This window comes from Physeter macrocephalus, chromosome 7 (assembly GCF_002837175.3).
Source record: "Physeter macrocephalus isolate SW-GA chromosome 7, ASM283717v5, whole genome shotgun sequence".
In the NCBI taxonomy this organism is placed as follows: domain Eukaryota; kingdom Metazoa; phylum Chordata; class Mammalia; order Artiodactyla; family Physeteridae; genus Physeter; species Physeter macrocephalus.
In genome coordinates this window covers 62,349,656-62,357,872 of record NC_041220.1, presented here as the reverse complement: position 1 = coordinate 62,357,872, position 8,217 = coordinate 62,349,656, and positions in this window count along the sequence as shown.

The following is an 8,217-nucleotide window of genomic DNA, read 5'->3' as shown; positions in this document are numbered from 1 at the left end:
ACACAGCATTATATAATATTGAATTACATAATAAGGAAGTTGTCACCTTTAAATTCATTTTCATTTCTTCTGATTATATCAAAAAGAAAGTCTTGGTTTGATGCTAGTATGTCTTTAACACCTCTCTAACACTTAGTCTCCCTTTTTATAAAAGAGCCCCAGGCTTTAGACCCAGAGACTTCAGCAGGCAACAATATCTAGCTAGAGCCTAATAGTATTTTGCTCTAATTGAATTTATTTACATGTTCTTCTGCTACATGAGACACATAATACCGGTTTTCGGGCTTCCCTGGTGGCTCAGTGGTTAAGAATCCACCTGCCAATGCAGGGGACACGGGTTCGAGCCCTGGTCCGGGAAGATCCCACATGCCGCAGAGCAACTAAGCCCGTGCGCCACAACTGCTGAACCTGCACTCTAGAGCCCGTGAGCCACAACTACTGACCCCGTGTGCCACAACTACTGAAGCCCACGCACCTAGAGCCCCTGCTGTGCGACAAGAGAAGCCACCACAATGAGAAGCCCACGCACCGCAACGAAGAGTAGCCCCCGTTCACCGCAACTAGAGAAAGCCCATGTGCAGCAACGAAGACCCAACGCAGCCAAAAATAAATAAATAAATTTTAAAAAAAATACTGGCTTTCATTTATACTAGTGACATAAAATTGGGCCTATTAGTTAAGCCCAGGACCTCTAGTATCCAACCATCCAGATTCAGCTACTTTCTAGCTGTTTGACCTTGGACAAGTTAGTTAACCCTCAGTTTCCTCACTTGTAAAGTAACTTTTATGGTGTTATCTACTAATAGGGTTGATGTGTAGATTCAATGAAATATTGTACGTCAGGCACTTAGAACAATATTTAAAATATCCTACTGTATAGCACAGGGAACTATACTCAATATTTTGTAATAAACTATAAGGGAAAAGAATCTGAAAAAAATAGATATTATGAATAACTGAATCACTTTGCTATACACCTGAAACTAACGCAACATTGTAAATCAACTATACTTCAGTAAAAAAATATGTACTATTGCTCAATAAATGTTAGTTATGATGAAGTTTAAAAGAAAATGAGCTGATTTACATCAGGATTTCTCATCTTTGGTACTGCTGACGTGGGCCAGGTAATTCTTTGCTGTGGGAGGCTGCCCTATGTATTGTAGGATGTTTGTCAGTACCCCTGCCCCCTATCCACTAGGTGCCACTAGCACCCAGTTATAACAAACAAAAATGTCTCCAGACATTGCCAAATGTTCTCCTGGGTGCAAAATCATCCCTGGTTGAGAACGACTGATTTAGGGGAAAATATTAGGTAATAACCATATTTAGATATGACAAACATCTAAACACGTAACGGGAAATTGAAGTTTGGGAAACACTGCTCTGAGACAGTACTATTTGAAGTTTAATTCTAAAAATCAGAAATTACTATTTTTATTTGCAGGTTTATGACAATGTTCTAAGTTTCCTATCAAAGCTAAAAGTATTCAAACAACTTAGAAGGGGCTAGACTAGTAAGTACAGGAAATTCATCTTTATTCTTCTTTGACCTCCTTCTCTTCTCCTGCCTTCTAGTGTGCCACCCAACACCTCCCTCTGCACACATTCTCCTGAACTGACTAGGCAACATCCTTCATCCAGACTTCTTATATACCCCCTCCCCAATAGCATAGTCTTCTCTTCCCCCAGTGCTCTATTCCCTGCTTTTTGAATTCATGTAAAAATGTAATTGATGCCATATCAGTGTGTTTTCAGTTACAGACAGCAGAAAACTATACTCTTAAAAGGTTGAAACAATGAGGAAATTTATTGGTTCACAGAAATGAAGTTCAGAGATTGGGAGGTTTCAGAGTAATGTTAATTCAGTGGCTCCAGCTCCGATTTTCTACGGTTCCCTATAGTCTGCCCTTCTCTGTGTGCTAGCTTCGTCCTCCTCTTGGTGATGAATTGACTACAGCAGTTTGGGACCTCACATTCACAGGCGACCATGTTCAGAGGACGTTAAAAGAAATTTGTCTCTGGAAGTTATCCAGTGCCTTTAATGAAAGTTCAGCCTCAGGTTATTCAGCCTTATAAGTTATTTGCCTTTAATGATTAGATGCCTGAAAAACTCTCTCTCTGAAGGTCATTAGTTTCCTGGGTTGTTGATAGATTAAATGAGATAATATAAGTGAAAGCACTGTAAACTGATTTGTAAACTGATATGTAATTGTAAGATATCTTTTCTTGGAAGGGTCTTTTTTTTAAAGAATAATCAATCTACTGAACTAGATGATTCATAGTGGAGTTTATTGTACAAACACTCATAGAAAAACAACGGTGCATGAATGCCAAAGAAACCTCAAAACTGGTGCTTTAATAAAACCAAACAGATCTCAAGGAGACCTGGTGATTGATTCTAGACTCAAGACAGCTCTGGACTACTCAGCAGCAGAATTTGTGGACCTTATTATGCTCTGCATTGATATGGCTCAGCTATAATAAATGTTTCTACTTTCTTCTGTCCTGCTCCCAACTGGCAAATTATTTCTGCATTTGTAATTCAAATTGCCAGGATGGGGATGACAATTGACTTAGCCAATAGCTCATCTATTTTTGGACTAAACCCTTTACCCAGGCCGCATCAAAGGCCACTGGTCAGCTTGTGGGGAGGATGTGCTTGATCTCCATGCTTAATAATGTCTTTCAAAACCTAAATGAATGTCATTTCACACTACACAATACGTTCTTGCACAAATCAAGAAATTGATTTAAGTAAATAGAATGTGTAAAAACATCAGTACTCTGTAATTAGACTATAAATGTAATACAATTCTCTACCCAACAGATATACCCATAGGAAGGGGACTTCAAAAAAAAGAATTTTCAGAAAAACTGAAATGGGCAAGTTTAGCCAGGAAAATTTTAAAAAATAAGGGTAGTGAGGGGATGATCAGGCTACCAGATATTAAAACATTATAAAGTTACAATGTTTAAAAGCTTGAAAAGAAATCTAGATCAATGAAAGGGAATAGGAAGAAAACAAGAAAAATAAATTATTCAGTAAATGATGATGAGACAACTGGAGAACCATCAGAAAAATCTTGGATCCCTACTTTAATTTCTTACCAAATTAAATTGTGAATGGATCAAAGATTTAAACATAAAAAATGAATCCATAAAAATACTAAAAAAAACATTGAAGAATTTTTTTATAATTTCATCAGGGAGAAAGCCTTTCCAAGCTTGACATAACTCCAGAATCCAAATCCACACAGATATTCACAGCAGATATTGATAAATCTGATAAATGAAAAAAATTGCCAATAATGAAAAATATTAATAACAAAATTTTAAAATGGATAATTTGGGAGAAATATTTACAACATATTACAGAGGTAGTACTTATTTCTTTGCTTTATAAATAGCTCTTATAATTCAATAAGAAAAAGATCACAACACAATTTTTTAAAATAGAGGGAAAAATACATAAACAGAATATTTTACAGCTGGTAAGTAAATGAGGCAGATCTATATAAATTGATCTTAAATTATCTTTCAGGTATATTAGTAAGAGAAAAAAGGATATGGTAGAGGATAAGGAATCAGACATAGACGGTGATTAGTTCTCAAGATCTTGGCTAAACTGATTTAGCAGGATTCTTCCTAAAACTGGGCAATGCAGACAAACATGTCGGTCCAAAGGTCAAGACCTACTTGAAAAGATGGCTCAGAAGAGCCTGACTAAAGTTTGATAAAGGAGAGAGTCTTTGTTGATAGTCATAGATTCCAGGGATTAGGAAAAGGGGGTTATTATTCTGCCTACCACCAGGCAAATTGATCAGCCAAAGAGAATCAACAGAAAAACTATTATAAGCAATAAAATAATTCATTAGAGTGGCTGAGTATAAAATTAATGTATAAATTAATATAAAAAAGGCAACATCCCATCCATCTAGCAACTAAAATTATAAAATACATAGAAATATCTATGTTCTTGATTACACAAGAAAACAGTAAAAGTGTGTTGAGAAGGGAAAATATCAACCTGGGATCAGAATTAAGAAGGAGAATTATTTTTCAGTGTATCCTCTTTTGCATCATTTAAGTCATTTCATAGCCATATGCTGTTAAAACATATGAGTCTGATCTTGTCACTGCCTATTTAAAATTCGGTATTGGGGAGGGAGACACAAGAGGGAAGAGATATGGGAACATATGTATATGTATAACTGATTCACTTTGTTGTAAAGGAGAAACTAACACACTATTGTAAAACAGTTATACTCCAATAAAGATGTTAAAAAAAAAAATTCGGTATTGGTTTTCTGGTTGTTATTGCTGCTTGCCAGAATTGTTTTTGTGGGTTTGTTTTTGTTTTTGTTGTCTCTTATCCAACTCCCTTTTCCTATTTTGGGAGCATCTGCTATTGTGTATGGTTTCAGTGCCCCATCATTTCCTATGGAAACTGAAGGGGGAAGAAATGGGGTCCTCCTGCCCAGGGCATTGACTCTGGAGGTGGTTACACTGAAGCCAGGGACACTTAGATCTATCATGGGAATATGCAGAAGCATCCCACACGGGTGGAGGTGTTCCATTCTAATTAAAAACAGCCATTGTACTTTGTGTTTTTTTGCTTGTTTGTTTTTGTTTTTATTTATTTGGCTGCGTCGGGTCGTAGTTGCGGCATGTGGGATCTTCATTGAGGCATGCCGGCTCTCTGGTTGAGGACCATGAGCTCAGTAGTTGTGAGGTGTGGGCTTAGTTGCCCCGCGGCATGTGGGATCTTAGTTCCCTGACCAGGGATCGAACCCGTGTCCCCTGCGTTGGAAGGTGGATTCTTAACCACTGGACCACCAGGGAAGTCCCTGTACTTTGTGTTTTTTGACCCAAAGGAGCATCTTGGTTTTTTTCTGTTTTCCAGATCTTATCTTCAGCCTCTTGCTGATGTTGTGAATCCCAAAAACTAAGTAATAATATGTGATTTTTCTTCCTATTTCTTGCGATCAAAACACCTAATTCCAGATATCAGTCAAACCCCTTAGCAAGTCATACAAGGACCCTCCTTTATTTTTAGGCTTATCCCTAGTCTACCTCATTCCCAGTACATACCTGGATTTTCTATAATTTCCCAAACATGCCATGCCTTTTTACCCTTCTATACCCATATAGAATATTTTCTTTTCCCAACAGAGAGGTAAATGCCTTCTGAGCTTTTAATACCCACTTAATTCAACCATACTTCCTCTGAATCATCCCCTCAGTACTTTTCTCTCCTACGTCTATGGTCTATCACAGTATTTATCATATTATGTCTAAAGTATTTGAACTATTCTGTATCAGACTGAGAATTCTGAGGTTTGATCAGACCACCAGGGCCTGGTCCAGCACGTGGCATGTTGAGGCACCTTAATAAATCTTAATTGACTACATGAATGAAATTAGTTAAATGCATTTTTGATTATTCAAGATTATTTTGACCACCATCACCCTTTTTTTTTGTCCATTTCACTATAGCTCTTTGGGTTTATGAAAGGGTAGAGTATGATTTGTTCCTTTAAAAATCTATTTAATATTTGGCAGCTTAAAAATAGCTTCCACATATATTTTCTTAGTTGATTTTTGTTACAATCATGTGTGGCAAACTAGGGTAATGAGTTTCAGAGAGATTAACTTTCCTAAGATTATATGACATATATATATGGTAATAATAATATAAAATTAATAAAGGAAAAACATGTAACATTTACTTAACACTTACTATGTCCAAACACTGTTTTTTTTTTTTTACTTGCTGTATCTAATGTGATCCTTTCTACTGCATGGTAAGTATTATTATTATCCAGTTGTGTGGTTGGGGAGGCTGAGATCACCAATTAGTAAATGGTAAAGCTGAACTTGAACTGTTGAAATGGAATCAGTGTCCCAAATCATTATGCTACTCTGGTAATTTTACTGTAACCTCCTGCTGCTATTAATGGCCATACTTAGGGCTTCGTATAGCTTCTTTTTCTGCTATTTTCTTGCAATGCCATCTTGCTGCTGCTAATTCACTATTTCTTATCTGTGCTGGAAAACAGATACGTAAACTTATCGTGTCTAAAATTAAGAGGAGGAAATGAATGAATATCTATGGTTTCTGTAACATCTTTTATGGGAAAAACTTTATTTTGTTGTTGTTCACTTTTTGATTCTCCATCGTATTCTATTTAGTAAAAATCCCAGAAAAGTGCCCCTTCTCAAATAGCTTTATTTGAGTTAACTCATGCAGTTGACCTGAACACAAGTTTCTCTAAGTAGTCAATAATGAGGCATTGGAGTGACAATAATCTGGAAGCCATAATCTTTTTTCAGCCCTTGAGCTCATTCACCTGAAGGAGAGAGACAGTGGCTGGCTCAGTGAACCCACCACAGAGTGTCTATGCTATAAACTGCTCAACTGTGTTAAATGGCTGAAATGTTAAGTGGATAATACTTTGCCAAAGGAGCAGAGCTCACAGATTCAGAAGAGCTACTGAGCTCTAGAACACTTGTTAGAAATTGCCCTTTTGTTAGTGTATATTTTTCTTTACTACAGCTTCTTTTCTTTTTATCATTTATATATATGCATTTATATATCATTTGCATATGTATGTATCACAAAAAAAGACCAGAGAGCTCGAATTTGCCTCCATCACTGGCAGTAGAAAAAAGCCCACTTTTGTATGTGTACTACTTAAACAGCACAATAATGGGTAGTTACCCATGAATGGGTATTCATGTAGTTTCTTTCAGAAAAATGTTTTAAGAGTCTGATTTCACTCATTCAGTTCATTTCATGCACATTTACCATGTGCCCAGCACTCTATAGGTACAAGACATAGACTAGTGAACAAAATCAATATGGTTCCTAGCTTCATTGAGATTGTGTCTCTTGGTATGTGGCCTCATTGTATAATCAACTTTTATTTTTAATTTATAACCCAAGGTCATCATAAGATACTGCCTGTAAAATTTTTATAACAATATGAAACTTCCCAAATATACTCCCTCAGAAAATATGGGACCAAATATAATCATTGAATTTTAGTGCTGAGATACATTTTTAAATAGGCATATATTATGCTTTTCTGCTGTGTCTTAAATTTCATTAGGTACTATATTAATTTCCTATTGCTGCTGTAACAAATTGCCACAAGCTTAGCAGCTTGAAGAACACAAATTTATTATTTTACAATCTGGAGGTCAGAAATCCAAAATGGTGTCTTACTGGGCTAAAATCAACTTGTCATCAGGGCTTTGTTCCTTCTGGAGCATCTAGGGGAAAATCCACTTCCCTGTGTTTTCTAGCTTCTAGAGGCTTCCTGCATTCCTTGACTTGTGGCTTTATTCCTCCATTTTCAAAGTGAAACACCACTTTATTAACTGTGGTGAGATTATGGAATTTATTTTAATTTTTTTCTTTTCAGCATTTTCTGATAGATCATGTTTTCTTTTTATAATACCAAAAAAAAGAACATTATGACAAGATTCTGTTCAGAAAACACTTTAAATTCCTGTGCAACTAGAGCATGAGTGCATAGAACAGATCAGTAGGAACTGAGGCTGTTCAGATCCGGTTGGAACCAGACCAAGACCAATATTGTAGCCTGGGTAATGATCTTAGCTTGACCTGATGAACAGTGGAGAACTGTGGGAGATTTTTAAGCAGATGATTACCAGTCATATTTGTAATTTAAGAACAAGCTGTAATTATAGATTTTACTAATATAAGATAAACTTTACTACTATTTCATAAACCCCCCTTTTAGATTCACAAACTATAATTTAGTTGTCTCTGTTGTTGATCTAGGCCATTTCTTCATACTATCAGGCTGATACCAATTTTTAATTCACTTTGCTATGAAAATGAAGCATTTACTTTATGCTCTTATGGATAAGTGGCTGGATTCTTCATCTTTTGTCTATGGATATCTGGTTCATATTCAAACACTACTGTTTCAAGTGAATCAGAATTTCTCCATTGTCAATGGAAGTGGAGTGGGCAAAATTTCAGCAAAATTTTATTATTCATTAGCCCCAAGTATCTTCTTGACCTTTGGCCAGGGGGTAAAGCAGTAGTGTTGATTAGTAGGTTTGATTCTGATAGGTGGGATTTAGGACATAGATTTTCAGAAACATGCTTGTAGGGGTCAGCAGAAGCTGCTGGGGGAGGAACTAATTGGGTGAGAACTGCCTCCATCCCCAGCCCCAGAC